This window comes from Falco cherrug, chromosome 10, assembly GCF_023634085.1.
Source record: "Falco cherrug isolate bFalChe1 chromosome 10, bFalChe1.pri, whole genome shotgun sequence".
Classification (NCBI taxonomy): Eukaryota; Metazoa; Chordata; class Aves; order Falconiformes; family Falconidae; genus Falco; species Falco cherrug.
The window spans coordinates 38908879-38927232 of NC_073706.1; the positions used below are offsets into that span (position 1 = coordinate 38908879).

General features: G+C 52.5%; 2 long non-coding RNA genes across 2 annotated transcripts; both read left to right on the top strand.

Annotated features, from left to right (window-relative positions):
- Window positions 1-148: 148 nt before the first annotated feature.
- Window positions 149-3106, top strand: LOC129736987 (uncharacterized). The gene is made up of 3 exons (XR_008734259.1): window positions 149-203; window positions 298-355; window positions 2962-3106. It is a non-coding gene; the product is annotated as an uncharacterized LOC129736987 (long non-coding RNA).
- Window positions 3107-8417: 5311 nt separating this feature from the next.
- Window positions 8418-13755, top strand: LOC129736978 (uncharacterized). The gene is made up of 3 exons (XR_008734219.1): window positions 8418-8576; window positions 9836-10033; window positions 12643-13755. It is a non-coding gene; the product is annotated as an uncharacterized LOC129736978 (long non-coding RNA).
- Window positions 13756-18354: the final 4599 nt, after the last annotated feature.

Sequence of the window (18354 nt, forward strand, 5' to 3'; positions counted from 1 at the left end):
CACCAAACTTTCTAAATCTTCCTCTCTGTCAGTCAGTGGTCTGTTAAGTTTTATTTCAACATATGCTTTTGAAATACAGTATTTATTAGAGCTTATTTTCCAACTGTTTGCATTTATTCACAAGGGCTTTCTGGTTCCTGTAGCAAGACAACCGGCAGTACCATGTCTTCTGGGCCCCCAAGAGCAAAAAATACCCACACCTGGTGAGTGACCGTAACTTTAGAATTTCTTCTAAAAAAATTATCTTCAGATGAACTGAATGGGATTTATTTCTTTTTCCTCTCCCCACTCCAAAAGGTCATCCGATGAGAGCCAGTGCGGTTCGCTCAGCAGGTGGCAGACCAGGCTGGGGACTGTAAGTATTTCACAGAAATTCAGTCTCTGACGACTTGTAACCTGTTAAACCAGGCTGTAACACCTACATTACTTCTACAGTAGCTGATTTATAATGAAATGCATATGCACAGATAGCTGTGGAGAATACAAGTGGCAATTCATTTTTAAGTGGCTCAGCTTGAGTTGGCTCTAACAAAGGGGATCTGTGCTTGCAGTAAAACGATTACAAATAAAACTCCAGTATGTGACCCAAAAGTAGACTCTGAAAAAGAAACGCTTTTGGAGGAAACCGTAAGTATATATCAAAATTAAACACAACGACAGGATGAGGTGCAAAGCCACCCTTTCGAATTACTTACTGGCTGGATAGGGCTGAAGAAACTGATTTCCCAATTGAAGTCAGCCTCCAACATTTGATTCTTAATGACTTAGTGATGGAGCAAATTGTTGGAAGAGTCAGTGCTGGTTTTTTATGACCATTTTGAATTTCTTTAGTCTAGTCATCTCAAATAGCCAAGCTGCTTTCTCTCCGTTGGAGAGAGAGGAATCTGTTTTTGCTGTTATTGCCCTACCAGTTAGTTCTTCCTTTTGGTATGTATTTGTTATGGATAGATTATAAGTGTGCATCGTGTTTATAAAATCTTAAAGATAAATCAAAAGAAAACACAGCAATCCGTCCCAGAGATACCTAAAATTCTCAGGTTCAGTAAGCAAGGAAAGAACAGTTCAGGGACAAGACCAGGCCAAACAGATCATCACGAGGCAACAACCTAGGAAGTTTGTGGGGAAGAATTGAAAGGAAGTTGGAGAGAAGCTTGGTTAATATCTGTGCAGTACTTTGAAGCTCGGAAGTGTGAAGTAGGAAGTGTATCGAGGAGTGGCAGAGGAGCTGTGGGCACCTGGCACCTGGGAGATAGGAGTCTCCTTTAAGCATGGGCAGCCTCTGCCCACAGTCACAAAGCTGAATGTAGGGGGAGAAGCCTGAGGCAACTACTTGGGGTGAGGATGTGGAAGGCAAGTGTGAGGATCCAGAAATGAGGGTAGGCTCAAATGGACAGGAAGCTGCCAGAAAAATGCTCAGGTTGAGAACAAGAAGGGCTCGCCACCGTGCTCCCGCTTCATTCACATTCCTCTTTAAAATCAGGGCAGAGTGTGACAGTGACACGCGGGTTTGGGTTTCTCTGGGAGTTCAAATGGAGGACATCCACGTAGCACACGTACCCAGAGGACTCAGGCCCCGACACTGCCATCATCAACAGCAGCCTCTGTACCTGTGCCTCCACCTCCCTTGCATCCTCCCCCACCCCAGGCGCTTCCTTTCCCGCTGGCGGTACCACCACCACCACTACCTCCTCAGTTTCCACCTGGTCAGCCTCCATCTGCTGGGTATACCCCCGCCCCGCTCCAGAATATCCCCCAGCTCCTGCAAACATGTCATCAGCCAACAGCACGGCCAGCGACTCATTCAAATACCCTCCCAGCGACACCAGCACTTTCTTTATAGAATCACAGGGTCATTTAGGTTTAGTTGGAAAAGACCTTTAAGATCATTGAGTCCAGCAGTTAACCTAAACCTACAAAGTCTGCCATGACAGCAGGTCCCTAAGCGCCACCTCTACATTTCTTTTAATACACCCAGGGATGGTGACCCAACCGCTTCCTTGGGCAGCCTGTTCCAACGCTTGACAAACCTTTTGGTGAAGGAATTTTCCCGAATATCCCATCTCAAGCTCCTGTGGCGCAACTTGAGGCCATTTCCTTTCCTCCTATCGATTGTTACCTGGGAAAAAAAGAGACTGACCCCCACCTCACTACAGCTGCCTCTCAGGTAGTTGCAGGGAGCAGTGAGGTCTCCCCTCAGCCTCCTTTTCCCCAGGTTAACCAACCCCAGTTCCCTCAGCTGCTCCTCACAGGACTTGTGCTCCAGAGCCTTCAGCAGCTTTGTTGCTCTTCTCTGGACACACTGCAGCACCTCAGTGTCTTTCTTGTAGTGAGGGGCCCAAAACCGAACCCAGTGTTGGAGGTGCAGCCTCACCAGGGCTGAGTACAGAGGGACAATCCCTTCCCTGGTCCTGCTGGCCACCGTATTTCAGGCAGAAGCCAGGATGCCGTTGGCCTCCCTTGTCTAGGGAGGAGTTTTACGGGAACAATGGAGACTTCAAAAGGAGTAAGTGTTTGGCTCCAGGAAGTTGCACGGGTTTGCGCTTTGGTATTTCGTTAGCACCTTGGACTGCAGTTACACTAAAGTGCATCTGGCAGAAGCAAAAATGGCATCGTGTTTTATCCAACAGACCTTTTCATTGCAGATGGTAAATGTGCAAAACTCAAGCAAGACAAATGGAGTTGTAGAACTTTCCCTGAATCCTGGGGGAATTCTAAACTCGTTTTGCTTGACTAGGATGTTCGTGTTTGGCATTACATGCAGTAAACATTTTCTCATCTTGGCCGTGTTTTGTATTTTGGTGTCTGTTTGGAATAAATATCCAACTATAATTGTAATAATGGTCAAACTGATTTTAACAGGGAAGAGAAAAAGCCCAGACCCGAAGTGTTCACAAACACTTCTTCTATGGAATTGGTGGCACGTGAGGAGTTTCAGGAGGAGCGCAGGCATTCATTTCCCAGGTAATTGCGTTGCATGTCCCTAACGGAGAAGCAGATTGTCTAGAAGAATCAGGAGGAGTTCCAGTCCACCTCTCTATCCTGAGGTGGGTTGGATGGTTCAAGGGACGAGCAGTGATGGGAGCTCCACATGTAGGTCACTAGCTCAAAGATGGCAGGGATTACAGGTGACTGATAGTTATAACTGGGCAGCAGTTGAGAAGGAACGGGTGTCTCTTTTGCCAAAGCTTCTCTGTAGTGACATGCTTCGCCTCCTGACAGCCCTGAGGAGGCTAGAAACTGGACAGGTGTGGATTCCTGTGCCTCCGTGCTCTGACTGTAACTGTTACCTCAAAGCACTTTGGAGGAGATATGTGAGAGGAATTGCCTTTGTTGCCTCTGTCGTCTAATCTCGCACAGACGGATTGCAACCTGGACTGCAAACTGGCGCCTTTTGCTCAGATTCTGCTGACATCCTTAAATTTTTCTTACAAATTAAAAGATCAGACTTGCGTAAGGAAATCTTAAGTTGGAGGAGGAATGAACATACGTGGAATAACTTGTGAAGAAAAATCTAAAGATAGCTGCTGTCTTCTGTCCTTAAAAAGCCCTTGGGCAGGAATCTGAAGAGCTCTCTGTAGTAATGCTGTCAGTATCTTTCCCAGAGTAGTGGCATTCCGTCAGCTTACTGGAGACTGAGTTTAGAAGCTTTTAGCTAGGATTTTTCTTGAAATGCAGTCACCGGCCTTGGCTGGAGCTAGAGGTATGTGCAGAATTTGGCTACCACTGGCTAGAAGTGGGGCATTTTGCATGCTGTACAAATTGCCAAATACGTAGTGAAGTTAAATAGACTAAGCTGGCATTTTCAAATGGAGCTTTACTGCCTCCAGGCTAAACCCTGCTTTCCTGACAGTTGATACTGCGCTGTAGCCATTGAGACTCACTTGTTTTGCATCTTACGGCAACAAGAGTGATTTGCGCTGCAGGTGGATGCTGGGTAGTGAGACATCTGCATGTCCATGTACCAGCAGAGACCAGTAGACACCCCTGAAATCCATCCATAGCTAGGGCAGTCCATGCGATAGAAGTGAGTGGGAACAGACTTACCCTTCCTGCGTGTTTTTACACTACCACAGCAGCAGCCGTTCTGGCTCGTAAGCAGAAACCTTTACACGCCGCCATGCTCTTCGGTTTGCAGCAGCAGTATATCAGCAGCTGAAAGAAGCTTTGACATAAGCGTATGGAGAGGAAAAAACCCCAAACCCAAACAAATTTGGGAGAAAAAAAAATGGTGTGAGTGACTGTTTTGAATTAACTTCATTCATTTCCTTTGTGTTGCGTTTTGTTTTTTAAGGTCCAGGTCTCCCTATGCCAGTTCTTCTCGCTCTAGAAGTTCGCATACCTACTGCAAGTCAAGATCAGGTCCTTCCCACCCTCGCTGCTGCTCTCAATCATCTAGTCATGCCCCCTCTCATTCCTACCCACGATCAGCACCATATCCAAGAAGAGGCAGAGAGAAGAGTCGGGGCTGTCATTCTAGGTCAAGGTCACGTGGTTATCCCCGCTCAAGGTCAAGGTCACATGGCTCTCCCCGCTCGTGCTAGTGGACTCACCCTTTCTCTCGTCTTCCTTAACTGAACATTTTTGGAAAAAATACTGCAGATACAGAATTTAAATAAAAGCTATTTTATGAAGCGTTACAAAAGATGACAGTGTGCACCGCGCCCGTTGCGACTGGACTGCGCCCTTTTTTCCTCTTGGCACTGGTTCTACCAGAGGAAGCCCCGTCAGACAGAGTGAATAAAAGCCAGTTACAAAAGGAACCATCATTAATACCATGGAGGAGTACAACAAGGACAACACTGCGACACCCTGAGATGTCCCCTTCCTGCGCTGTCCCTGCGGTGCAGGCAGCCAAGTGCCACTCGGCAGAGCCCCAGCATCTCCCCCAGGCTGCCTTGGGACAGGAGGGGACAGCAGGTGGGGACAGCCTGGGGGTGACAAGAGGGGACAGCTGGTAGTAAGAGGCCTGGGGGGTGAAGGGAGAGACAGCTGGTGGGGACAGCCTGGTGGGTGACAGGAGGGAACAACTGTTTGGGACAGCCTGGGGGTGATGGGAAGGGTCAGTGGCTGGGGACAGCCTGGGTGTGACAGGAGGAAACAGCAAGCAGTGGCAGCCTGGGGGTGACAGGAGGGGACAGCAGGCCGTGGCAGCATGGAGGGTGACAGGAGGGGACAGCAGGCTGTGACAGCATGGGGGGTGACAGGAGAGGACAGCAGGCAGTGGCAGCCTGGGGAGTGACAGGAGGGGACAGCAGGCAGTGGCAGCCTGGAGGGTGACAGGAGGGGACAGCTGGCAGCGGCAGCGTGGGGGGTGACAGGAGGGGACAGCAGGCCATGACAGCCTGCGTGGTGACAGGAGGGGACAGCAGGCAGTGGCAGCATGGAGGATGACAGGAGGGGACAGCAGGCAGTGACAGCCTGAGGGGGGACAGGAGGGGACAGCAAGCCGTGACAGCCTGGGGGGTGACAGGGCACGGGGCGGTGATGTGCCCAGGGCTGTTGGGAGAGCCACTACAGGCACAGGGGCTGACAGGTGACACTGGGTGGTGAAGGCCCCAGGGGGTGACAGCAGGGACACCGCAGCCCTGGGGGGTGACAGGGCACGGGGCGGTGACAGGCTGGGGGACAGCAGGGACACCGGCGGCCCAGGCGGGGCTGATGAAGGCCCCTCCCCCAGGGGCGCTGAGTGGCCCCCTGAGCCCCTCTGTCACAATGCGGAGCCGCCTGGGTTGCCATAGCGAGCAGCTTGGCCTGGCAGCGCTGGTGCGAGGAGGGAGCGGAGGCCGAGCCAGGGCCTGTCCCCATCGTCCTCCCACCGGGGCTGCGAGGAGGAGCCGGCGGGCTCAGCCCACGCTGCTGGCCCCAGCCCCTCGGTGGGCCCTGACCTGCTGTGGGGGCCGCGAGGCCAGCTGCTGCGTGAGGTGCCATCGCGGAGCGGGCACCGCCTGGCCCCGGCCATGTCGTGTGTCCACTACAAGTTCTCCTCCAGGCTGAACTCCGATGTGGTCACCTTTCACGGCCCCCACATCTCCCTGCGCGACCTCAGGCACCAGATCATGGGCCGCGAGAGGCTGGAGGCGACCCACTGCGACCTGCAGGTCACCAACACCCAGACCATGGAAGGTGCGTGGGGGCGGCGGGCGCGGGGACCGGGGACCGGCCGGCTGGCGGCGGCGCAGGCGGCCAGTGAGGCGGTTGGGCCACGGCCGGCAGCGGTGACTTGTGCTGGGGCCTCAGAGCTGCTCTTCCGTGGTTGTGCGCTGGCAGCTGCCGTCAGGGCTGTGTGCGCAGCCAGGCACAGCAGCGTACGGGGTCCGTGTGCGACACCGCACGTGGAAGAGGTTTGATTTCTGGGAACCCTTCTAGGTAAAACGATAAGGGAATGTGGGACAATGCCTTGTCATCACAGACCTGCTGGATTTCTTTGAAAGCCGGCAGAGAAGGCTGAACGTGATAGAAAAGGAGTGGGTGGCTAATTTAAAGGGGAAAAAAAAGTGGGTTTGGTGACTGAAATTTGTCTGAGTTGAAACACGGAATAAGTCCCCCACCCCATCAGAACACTGCGCTCAGGAATTGTTCGTGAACGATTTGTTGTGAATCGTGGAATAGAACCATGGTACACCCCAGACTTGCGAACCCTTATTCCAGGCATGTGTCCTTGTTGGGATTTTCAGGCACCAGGGTTTAAACTGCATAACACGTTTGCAGAACAGGTTTGCAGGTTTGGAGATCCCACGTGTTATGCAAAAACTACCAATCAAGGAAACACATTGCAATATGCAGTTTTGCTTACCCACAAAACAAAATGAATTTTGTGTGAGAAGGAAAAAAAACATGCTACAACCCATCAACACACTCCACCGTTCAATATCCAGCCCCTCAGGGTCCTTTCTGAGCATGTTCAGATGGGAAGATGTACTTTGCACTAACTACTTCCTCAAAATTATTTACATATGCATAAGGCACTTGCACATGTCACTTTGTTCCTGGGGGCCTTTCTTGGGGTCTTTAGAGATTGTTGGTGGTCAACAACCCGGTGAACTTCAGCTGAACTTTCCTGGGGCACCTGTACTCTACGTGTGGTTATAGAACTTCATTTCTTCTCTGTGCTGTATGGTCTTGAAGGCAACGCACCGTTACCCCACTACCCTCATCTATCGGTATAGCCCAGGTGCCTCAGAAAGCTGCCACCCCTTACTGAGCTTATTCAATAAGTCGAGTTAATCACTGCTTTAGCTGCAGCCTCTCCGAGTGATTCTTCATAACTTAATCCTGTCAGCGAGGAGAAGTGTCCAGCTCTGCCACTGAAGGCAGCAGCCTCGAGTCACCAGGCTGCTCCCTACAGGAAGCAATCCCGACTGCCTGGATCTGGCCGCTGAGAGGCTGTATTTAAAAATGAAGTGTTTTCTAGCAAGGGAAACAAGGCTGGAGCACTCATACTCTGGCTGGTGACTCTCCCAGGCAGCTGCATGTTCCCAGTCCCTCAGCAGGACAGGTGTAGCCAGAGCCCTGTCAGAGTCAGCAGAAAAACACGCTGGCCCTATTCCTGCAGGACCTACAGACGCCGGGGCGGCTCCAGGGGGCTCTGTGAGTCGGGGTGCCCGGGGCACCTGCCGGCGCCTCTTTCCCTCCTTGGCTCTCAGCTCACTCCCAGGGCTGCCCCGGCCAGGCCTGACTCCAGCTGCCCCGGGGCCTGGCACAGCAGGGGGCTGGAACCCCCCCACAGAACCCCCGGGCAGCCAGCAGGCAGCAGACACCCCTGTGCTAGCCCAAGGGGCATCCCTCGCCCCACGGCCAGCCACAGATCCCCTCAGCCGGGCCACAGCCCCAGCACAGGCTGTGCCTGCCCAGCCCAACACGGCTGCCAGGAGGGTGAGGGTGGGAAATGGCAGCTCCCAGCATGCCCCGGGAACAACCTGGCCATGGGGCGGCCCCGGGCCTACAGCTCCCAGCATGCTCTGGGAACAACCGGGCCATGGGGCGGCCCTGGGCCTACAGCTCCCAGCATGCTCTGGGAACAACCTGGCCATGGGGTGGCCCCGGGCCTACAGCTCCCAGCATGCCCCGGGAACAACCTGGCCATGGGGCGGCCCCGGGCCTACAGCTCCCAGCATGCCCCGGGAACAACCAGGCCATGGGGTGGCCCTGGGCCTACAGCTCCCAGCATGCCCCAGGACCAACCTGGCCATGGGGCGGCCCCAGGCCTACAGCTGCCAGCACGCCCTGGGAACAACATGGCCATGGGGCAGCCCCCGGCCTACAGCTCCCAGCATGCCCTGGGACCAACCTGGCCATGGGGCAGCCCCGGGCCTACAGCTCCCAGCATGCCCCGGGACCAACCTGGCCATGGGGCAGCCCCGGGCCTACAGCTCCCAGCATGCCCCGGGGCACGCCTTCTCCCAGCAGGCCATGGGACATCGCTGCCCTGCAGTTGGGCCCTGGGGGGACACCAGCCCCCAGCCCGGGCCCTGTAGGCCCCATGGCCCCTTCCCAGGGCTGCCCAAGCACAGGCCCCGGCCCCGGAGCCCCCGTGGGACAGGGACGAGGGGAAGGGAGGCACCAAGCGGCAGGGAGAGGTGGGTCAAGGCGGAGGGGTGGCCGGAGAGGGACAGGAGGCGGCCAGAGGGGCAGGGGGAGCAGGAGGGGCTGGGCAGGGATGGAGAAAGGACAGGGACTGGGCAGAGGGGTGGAGCGGGACAGAGATAGAGGGGCAGGGGGTGCCGCAGAGAATGCAGGATCAGCAGCAGGAGAGAGGGCTAGGGAGTGGAGCGGAGGGGCGGGAAGGGGGACAGAGGCACAGACCAGCACAGGCAGGGCGAGGGGACAGGATGAGCAGGCTGTGGCCTTGGCAGTGGGCGGCAAAGCTGCTTCTGTGGGTCTTTCCTTTCCCCCTCTGCCCTTATCCCCTCCCCACCCTTCCCCTCGGTGAGGCTGTGTCTGTGGTGTGCCTGCTCTGGTGAAAGGAGCTCCTGCACCAGCCTGAGGGCAAAAGAAGAGGGGCAAGGAGCAAGCTGTCCCAGTCCTTAGTTTGCAGGTTTAATGTATCGGCCCTGTTCAGAAAACACAGCGTGTCTGTGTGTCAGTGGTGCCGGCAGATTTTTATTCTTTATAGCAATTTTTTTAAATACCGGGCTTCGTGCAGAAGGTTCACACGGTGCTGTGCTTGTAGTAAACGCAATTGCTTTTATGCATGCTGCATTCTGGAGGTGGCAAGTGCCAGGTTAGAGATGAAGATGGAAATGAAAGCAAGTGACGCACACGCATGGTGAGCCTGCCACAAGCATGCTGTGTATTGACCTGGGAGAACGCTGCAGGGACTCTCAGAAGTCAAGGTTTTCAGTGCTGTTTCTGTGTTTGATACCCAAGGGATGGTTTCCCTCTGCATGCGTTTCTGGGCAGGCATGTGCATGGACCATAGGTGTGTCTCTATGGTGCGGTAAGTGGGACTGCTGGTAGCTTTTCATTTCATTCCAACTCAAAAGTAAAGAAAGATTGTACCTGCAAAAGAATTCAAACGGCCGTCTTTGTTTCCCAGAGCGAGCATACAAGCATGGGGGAGCGGTTTACAGGTTCAGAACTTCAGCCAGCTCTGGATGGTAAACCCTCAGGAGAGGAAAGAGAAGCCCCACTTTTTTAACTACAGCTCTGCTTCCCTTAATGTGTCTTCTTGTTAGATTGTGTCGGTAGTCAGATTAAAAGCACATGATTAAACTGTGCTTCTTTATGAAGATATTTGAGGGTAATTTACTGTCTTCAATCCTCTTACGAGTGGGGCACTTTGTTGCCCTGTGGGCAGTACAGTGTCGTGACTGGTAATTTTCCTTTTCTTGCCTAGTGTACGGATGCATTTATGAAGGCAAGTGTTGGGTCTTATTGGCGCCGCACAAGAAACCAACGTGTGAAACCCAGACATTCACTGTTAGAAACAGGAAGAAGCTGTGGGCCCTTGCTTCAGATTCTGCAAAAGATGTACCAAGGCTGAGGAAATTGGCAAAAAGGGAAGAAATGCCGTAGCATAACTTTGGGATGGCAGGTGAGGTTTCCATCAGTCTTCCTCAAACGTAGCAGCCTCATTTGGTTTGCGGATGTGGTGTTGAACTCAAACTGCGAGACTAGTTTCCTTTATTGTGGGTGGTACTGTAGCACACGTACCTTTCATGTCCCAAGTGAAGTTGCCAAGGCTCTAGTTAAACTTCTGCAGAACCACCTCAAATTTTCCATAGTGCGTGATTTCCTTCAACAGTCAAGTCCAGGTCTGTGGCATACAATAACCCCTACCCCATTTGGGATCTGGATGTGGTTGATTTTTAATTCAGACTTATCTGCTGTTAGAGATGTTCGGGTTTTGGTCCAAATAGGGAAATGCTGATTGTTTCATTCTTTTGCTTTTTCATAGTGTTGTTCCATGTTTAGTCATTTGTTCCTTACAAAAATAATGTATGGGTGACTATGGAGCTGGAGGTGTTTACGTTCTTGTGGCTGAATGTAGCAGTGGAGCTATCTTGCTGTATTTAAATCAAGAGGAGCATAATGTAACTTCACTTAAAATCTGGTCTTGGTAGGCAGATCCTACCCTGATAAGCATTTAAAACAAAACAAAAAAAAAAATCAAAAAAAATCAAATCTGTGACAAGGTATAGGTGGAGCACCTGAACGGGTGCAAGGCAGCAATTCTCTTGCTGATATCCACACATTGCAGAACTGTTGCCATCATGACCTTGAAATAGTGAGCCGTTAATGTTAACTACTAGCAGCTTGTGAACCTAACACCTAAAGGTAGAAAATAATTTCCCACTGCCACCTTTTTTTAATTTTCTTTTATGTTTTAAAGTTTCTGATTTGATACTTTCTGATGTATTTGAAACCTGTGTCATATCCTACGAAGTTTGTGACAAGTGTGTGGCAGATGGGACTTTTCTGCTTGGAGAGGTAGTGAGATGGAGAGTGGAGAATGGTTTTATGGCACAAGTGTAGAAGTATAAAAAGAGATTAAGAGGCTTGTGTACCTTGCTGCCAGTTCAGTGGCATGAGAATTCCTGTAATAACAAATTCCTTCTGGCTCTGAAGGAATGAACGTGCCAGCCTGCTGAGTTTCCAACCAGAGCAACACTAGCAACGGATGTCGTTCCCAAATGGTGAGGTGGTTGTAAGCTTCATCAGTAGTAGAAGCTGTGGAGAAAGTCACGAATCATCTGCCGTTCTGCAAGTCAAGTGCTTGGCTCTTTTGTCACTAGTGTTGATTTAAGGGTGCATTGCTTATAAATAGCACTTGACCTTTGTAATTCTTCATACTGCTAAGTTCTGGGTGCCATCAGAGAACCACTGTGCTGTGAAGGCCCTGTAAACATACGGCGATGTTTGTGTTTATCCATTTTGCCTTCCCTTAGATGATGTTATTTTGTCATTTGAAACCTTAGTGGCAGGATTTGGGGCTTTATCCTGATCAGGCATCTAAGGGCCAGCTCTCGGCTGCAGCTGCAGCATAAGTATTCAGGTGGTTTGAGCACCAAATGAAACTTCCACTTGGCTGTCATTTTGGCTTTTCCCTTCCTCTTAATTTTCATATTTTAATTAAGAGTTTTAAGTATTTGGCTTCCTTACAGAAAAAAACCCCAGTGCTATCCTTGTCCTGTTATGATAAGGCCCTAATCTGGAGGGCAGAAAGCTGAGACCACCAGGAAGATGTTGAGAGGAAGGGGAAGAATGTTAGAGCCATGAGTTGGGTGTTCTGAGATCTGAGGAGATGGAAAAGGTGCCTCCCAGGTAGCTAAAGGGAAGTACAGGAGAGCAGCTGGGAGCCAGAAGTGTGGTGTGGGCATATGGAAGTGCTACGCTGTGGTGTGTTAGGCAAATTATTTTTAGGAACCTTCACGTTTGTTGTCATTTCCCAGGCTCCTGAGGTGCAGGAATGCTGGAGGCAAGAAGCTGCCAGCATCAACTACGTGGAGAATGAACACTTCTATCTCCATTTCACTTTCCTCACTTCTGTGTTGCGGTGGCAGGGCAGTACAGACCCTGACCCGGACCCGGACCCTGACCCTGACCCTGCGAGTACGCAGGCAGCTTGTGTGGCCAGTGCCAGTGTGGTTCTGGCACAGAGGATCAAGCTCTTCATGCTTCAGAGCTTTCAGGCTGACACTCTTCAGCACTCAATGAAGCTCTAAATTACAGCTAAAGGAAGACAGAAGTTTTGCTTCAGAGCTTGATAATGTCATTCTGATCCATCCTTTTGCTTGTTCAGTGGCTACAGAAGGGAACCACTGCCTTGGTGGGAGCATCCATTGAGTTCTTCATGTGTGATATTAGAGGATCATTGTGTCTGTTTATGCATGAGACCATTACAGTAGGTGTTTTGAAGATGTTCACGTGTGGTACATAAAACCTTTGCCAGTAAAACAGTAAATCCACGCAGTGGGGTCTAAAGCACACAGATCCAGTGCGATCCTCCAAAGAGCTTTGAAAGTGTCTCCCCAAGGGTACAGACCTGGCTGTTGGTGATTCTGTTGAACTGCCTTTTATAGCAGGTTGCTTGGAGAAGTTGCTATGTCTGAAGTCATCTTCTGGGGGCCGAATGCTGCAAATGGTAGAATGTTTAAGGAAGCAAATGAATAACCTTCAGACTTGATTTTACTCTTTTAACAGATTGTACACAAATGGGAGGCCTGAGCAGGCTGCATTTAGCAGGGGAACATGACCTGACTGCACAGGAGGCAAGGAACTCTCTTCTCTCGCTGACCATGAGCCCTCAGTTTCAAGGCAGATGTGAAGAGGAATATTTGACCCGTGGGAAATGCAACTTCAGATACGTAACCCAGGTGGGACTGCCATGTGAGCCCTGTGATAGGAGCCGTGTATCCCAACCATGAACGTAGAGGTTGGGCCCAGTTTTTAGCTTGGTTCAGTATGAACTCTGCTGACTGATTCTGTGATCAAGAGCAGGCAAGTCTGCCCCCTGAGAGGATGTTGTCGTGGGTGGAAGGGTTGAAGTGCAGTGACTGAATCAACAAACAGGTGGTTTGAAAAGTCTTTTGGGCGAGGATCTGGTACGCTGGTGTAATGCCTTTTCCCTTTACAAAGGTGTCCAGTAAACACAAGTGTTCCTGCATGTGTCCAGTAGCGCAGAGACCTCTGTACTTTCTTTGAACTGATTGTTGTGTAAGATCTGGGGGTTTGGGGACAGTTCTGAAAATTGTTCAAAAGGTGTCTTGAATGTTGGGTGAAATGGGTCATCACTTCCATAAACCTCTAGCCTGTAAAGAAGAGCCATGGATGTAAGGAGATTTTCTTTTTTTCTCTTTTTATTGTTACTGGGAGGAAAAGCAGTGATTAACTATTGGCCTGTGATACCCCCAGGTGCAGACTGTGCAGTGCATTTGAGGTGGATCACTCCTGTACTGCCAGGACTGAGCCCAGACTCCTCAATGCTTTGCACACTGGCACTGGAAGTCCTTGTGCAGCTGTGGGTACTGGCTTTCTGTGCTGCAGTGTGAAAAACACAAAACACTGGGGTTAAGGTTTGCAGAGAAGTGGGAAAAAGTTGATTATTTTGTGCTAGGAAGGGAATGTCCTGTAGTTTTCAAACTTTGCACCTCTCCACTTGGCATTTAAAACTGCTTTTAACTCTGCTGCTATGTTTCAACGAGAGGGAAGGTGTCTGGTTGTCACAGATGATGTGTCCCATCAAGAAGGATCTTTCCCTTCTGAGTTGAGCTTTCTTTGCTTGACGTGGAAAGTGCCTTAACCTGAACGATTTCAGATGGCAGTGAAGGAATTACATCGACATGGGGATTTAGAGACAAATCCAAACGTATGTCGTCTTACATTTCAGTATATGATTTTTTAAAATCAGGATTTGCTGGGTTTTGAGCAGCAGACCCATTTTGCATGTGCCTACATAAACCCCATTTTTATGGATAGATGCATGCAGTATGTTTCGTGATGTGATACTTAATTACATATAAGCTGTTCTATGCTGTGCTTTTCTGGGATTGTCGTAGTCCTTTGAAACGCAGCCCTGCGCATCAAAGGGGCAAGCTGTGTCATCTGCTTTCCCCCACAACACAGAGCAATGTAACTGTCATAAATACAGGCTGAGCAAAACTAGTTGAGAGATTTGTGGGCTACTGTTAGCATCACAGTGGGCCAGGAATTAGCCCATGCTTACTAATAAGTTCCTGTATTTTAATTGTCCTATGCCACCTGAGAGGCAGGACAGTGTCAGGACACTTTCCCAGGGAATAAAACTGGACATGTTTGCTTCTCTCCGAGGGTCCCCTATGTACAAAGCATCCTTCAGCACAATCTGGGTGCTTGGTGTTCTCAAAAGGACCCAAAGGGATGAAGTTCACTCCTCCTGCCTGTGTGACAGCAGGAATTATGTCTGCAGCTGTGCTTCTGCGCACTTCGAAACTGCCTCCGTTTCTTTGCTTAGCCAACCAGAGAAAAAAGCCAAAAAACCCTAAGCTGAGTTGGCAACAGTGTCTTGCTGTCCTCTCTGAAGGAAGTAATTTACCATCATCTCGCAGCTTGTCAAACGTGCACCAAGTGTGAAGAAGAACATGATGTGCACTGTCCTAAGCTCTCAGCAGGTCAGGTTTTGCTGTCCTCTGGAAACTGTCTAGCTCCTCAGTTTTTCTCCACAAAGGACACATTGTTTGGAGTAGTGATGAGGTGGCCCCCCAGATGCCCCAGCTTTATTTCTAAGTCCTATTGAAGTATTTTGCCTCCTGAAGAGACTGTGTTCCTCATGAGGAACGGTTACTTCGAAATAAAGTGACCCCCTTTCCGTCTAAAGGGATGGAGCTTGAGACTGTGGAGGTGGAGGTGCTTGGTGAGGGAGGCAGTCAGGCAGGGCCAGTCTGGGGTGCCCAGCTGCGCAGGGCAGTGATGGCACCCGTGTGCCTGGCGAATGCTTCTCTCGCAGTGTCGCAGGGAGAAGGTGCGAGGGTGCTGGGAGAGAGCTGGCGCCCCTGGGAATGACAGCAGCTAAAGGTGAGGGCTGGCTGCGTGGGCAGCAAAGGGTGAGCCAGCCATTCCCTTTGCAAATGCAGTGGAGAGGGAGGGAGCCCCTCCATCAGCACAGCAACGTCTGCTGGGGCAGGGCCAGAGGCACCGGCACCCAGGGCAGGGCTGGCAGGGGGTCTGAGAGAGCCACTCCGCCACCGCCTTGCTTACTGACCTTGTGGGGAAATCGCTTTGGGGGCAGCGATTAAAAAGTGCGTGCAAAGTTTTTAGGTCCAATTGGAACACTGAGAAGGGGTTCGGGGCCTTTCTCAGAGCGCCGCACGTTGCATAGTCATGTGTCATACACAGGTTTGGTGGCTGGTTTCTGGCTTCTAATGCAAACGCGTACGCATCCTCAGTAGCACTGCTGAAGTGTTTTACGGACTACGCATGCTCCCCAAGTGGGATTTTGGCCTCTTTGGGGCAGAACTATTTCAGTTAGAGGTCCCCATCTCCCACTGCCACCATTATCTTTGTCCTATTTTAAACTCATTTTCTGTTGATGTCAGTGGATCCCAAGACCTGATCAGCTTGTGTTCTCTTGCAGCCAGAACTTTCCTCATTGGAAGTCTTCTTCCTGCGCAACTTAGATAACGGTGCTCTTTTCGCTACCTGCTCTTTGTTTCTCACCCCTGCCAAGGCTGCCTCCCTTGATGGGAAGTCCCTTCATTTGTAAATACTTTAGAGAGTGGGTCAGCTCGGTGGAGGTGTCACCTCGACAGAGGAGAAGGTGGAGCGTCAGATCTCTGCATGTGGCAGGGGCTGCATTAACCCTCATCTCCCGCTGCGTGAATGACCGCAGGCAGAGGCACTGTGCAAGGAACATCAAACCTTTAATGAATTAAGAAAGACAGATCTGGTAGAGGGCTGGGGCTGCAGTGGGTGGGTGCAGGTCACACGTCAGAGGGATCTGTGCTCCACACCTTCTCTATCAATATATCAACGGTGACTGGAGCAGCGTGGAGCACCTTGTCTCCCAGTGTTCCTCAGGGTTCTGGCTCGCTTGCTGGGCACGTAGTCGCTATTGGATGGCCTCTGCTTGCTGCTGCCCCCCTGCTCCCCACTACAGCCCACTGCCGTGGCATCCCTGTGTGGCTTCCCCTCCCAGAGGGTTTTGGAGCTTTTTGCCACCGGGCACACCACCATCTTCTTCCTCTTCTTGGGTGGCATGCTGCCCCATGGGGACATCTCTGGCATCCCGAGGGTGTCAGCCAATGTGGGGCGCTTGGCCTGTTTACCAGCAGCCTTGCCTGATCTGGGCACCACCCGGCAGGAGAAGATGCCCGGTGGTGGTGGCAAGCGGGTCAAAATGACCGGGGGCTGCCTCCGCAGCACCTCCTCCACCAGCTGGGCCATGCGGGGCAGATGATGCTGGGGTGCAGTCGGGGGGCTGGCCAGGGGACTATTCAGCAGGATCTGCTGAGGACCCTCTGGGAGACCCTTGTGGGCACCCTCTGAGCATCCCTTCAAGGGGCTCTCCTCTGAAGTGTCCATAGGACCCTCCTGAGAGGGCTCCATGGGGCTCTCTGGCAGCCGGGTGGGGAAGACCGCTGCCAGCCCACCCTGCTTGCCTTTGGCGTCCAGCAGGGGGGATGTTGCCACCCTCTGCCAGGAGGGGTTGGTGTCCTCCTGCATTGCGGCCACCACTTGGTCCTTGGGACAGTTGCCCTCCATCATGCACTCCAAGAGGTCAGGGATCCTGTTGAGGGTGGTGGTCAAGACAGGGACATCAGGGACACCACGGTTGGTGTCCTCGCTGTCCCCCAGCCCTGCCACCAGCGATTGCTCCTTGGAGCAGCCGCCCTTTGCCATGTACTCTGAGAACTCCGGGAACTTGTTGAGGAGGGTGGTCAAGCAGGAGCTGCTGAGAACTTCAGGGAGCTCCAGGATGCTGTCGAGCCAGGCGAGCGGGTCGCTGCTGTCCACGGTGGACGAATGCTCATCCTGAAACTGCAGATTGTCCTCTGCCAGCTCAGGGAAGGCCTCGTTGAAGGCATCTGGCCCCAGCTCGGGCAGGTCCAGGAGATTCTCTGGGCTTGGCGGGGTGGTCACCACTTCTGAAAAAGCAAACGAAGCCAAGCCACCCCCAGGGTGATGCAAGCCTTCCTTGGTGCAGGTCACCCCCTATGGGCTCTGCCACCCTGCAGACCTCACCTTGGTGCTTGATCCTGCTTCTGCCAGAGAGCATATCCAGGGCGGGCTGGCAGGGGGTGGCAGCAGGGACGCCATCCTCACTGGCCACCACGTCGTTGTTAAAGGCCTCCAACAGCTTCTGGGCGCTGCCAGGATGGGTGCGGAGCACAGGGGAGACCTGCACGCAGTGCTGAGCCGCAGGGTGTTGGGGTGGCAGGGGCCCAGCATGGGCAGGGACATTCAGCACAGTGCAGCCCGTAGGGTAGAGGGGCTGTCCCTGGCCCACGTCCCATGGGCCCAGCCCCACTGGCTGGTGGGGCAAAGTGTCCCCATCACCACTTGCTGTCCCTGGCCATAGGCAGGGGGACAAGGAGCAGGCAGAGGGGGCAGCTGCACACCGCTGGGGAGCTGCAGCACGTGTGGCAGCTGCACGACCTGCCCCGAGTCCCCCAGGGGGCCCTGCACCCCCTGCCAGGTTGCCTGGGCGGGCTGGTGGGTGACAATGTGGAGCTGGGAAGGCCGAACGGTGATCAGCAGCCCCGGGACAGAGGGCAGCACACCAGAAGTGACCGGTGGCGGCATGGTCAGGGTGGTGAAGCTCATGCTGGGCACCTCTGGTCCTGTCGGCAGCTGGAGGGGGAACCTCTCTGTGGGCAGAAGCGAAGGGGGGTGATGTGGTGAGGTGCTGGCCGGCACAGCTGGTTGGGGGTTACCCGAAGGGCAGGAGCACCACGAGGAGCGTGCTGCTCTGTGCTGCGGCAGTTGGCCAGTGTGGCATTTGTTGGGGCAGTGTTCTGGGGTTCCATCTCCATGGCGATCATTATGCCAGCACCTGCGTCAGCCAGCGTTGTGACAGTTTGACTTTTAATGACAGAACAACTTCCCAACTCAATGGTTTCCCATCCTGCTGATGCCTTCCTGCCCTCAGCGCTGATTTCCCACCCCCACCATAGTTTCCCATCACAACTGTTTTTTGGGTTGGGAGTTGAGTTTCATGTCAAAGGGGAGTTTTCACCTAAATTTCTGTTGATGTCAGTGGATCCCGAGACCTGGTCAGCTTGTATTCTCTTGCAGCCAGAACTTCCCTCATTTGAAGGCTTCTTTCTGCCTTCTTTCAGCCAGGGCAGGGCTGGGAGGGAGTTTGAGAGAGCCACTCCTCCACTGCCTTGCTTAGGGACCCTGTGGGGAAATTGCTTTGGGGTGGGGGCAATTCGAGAA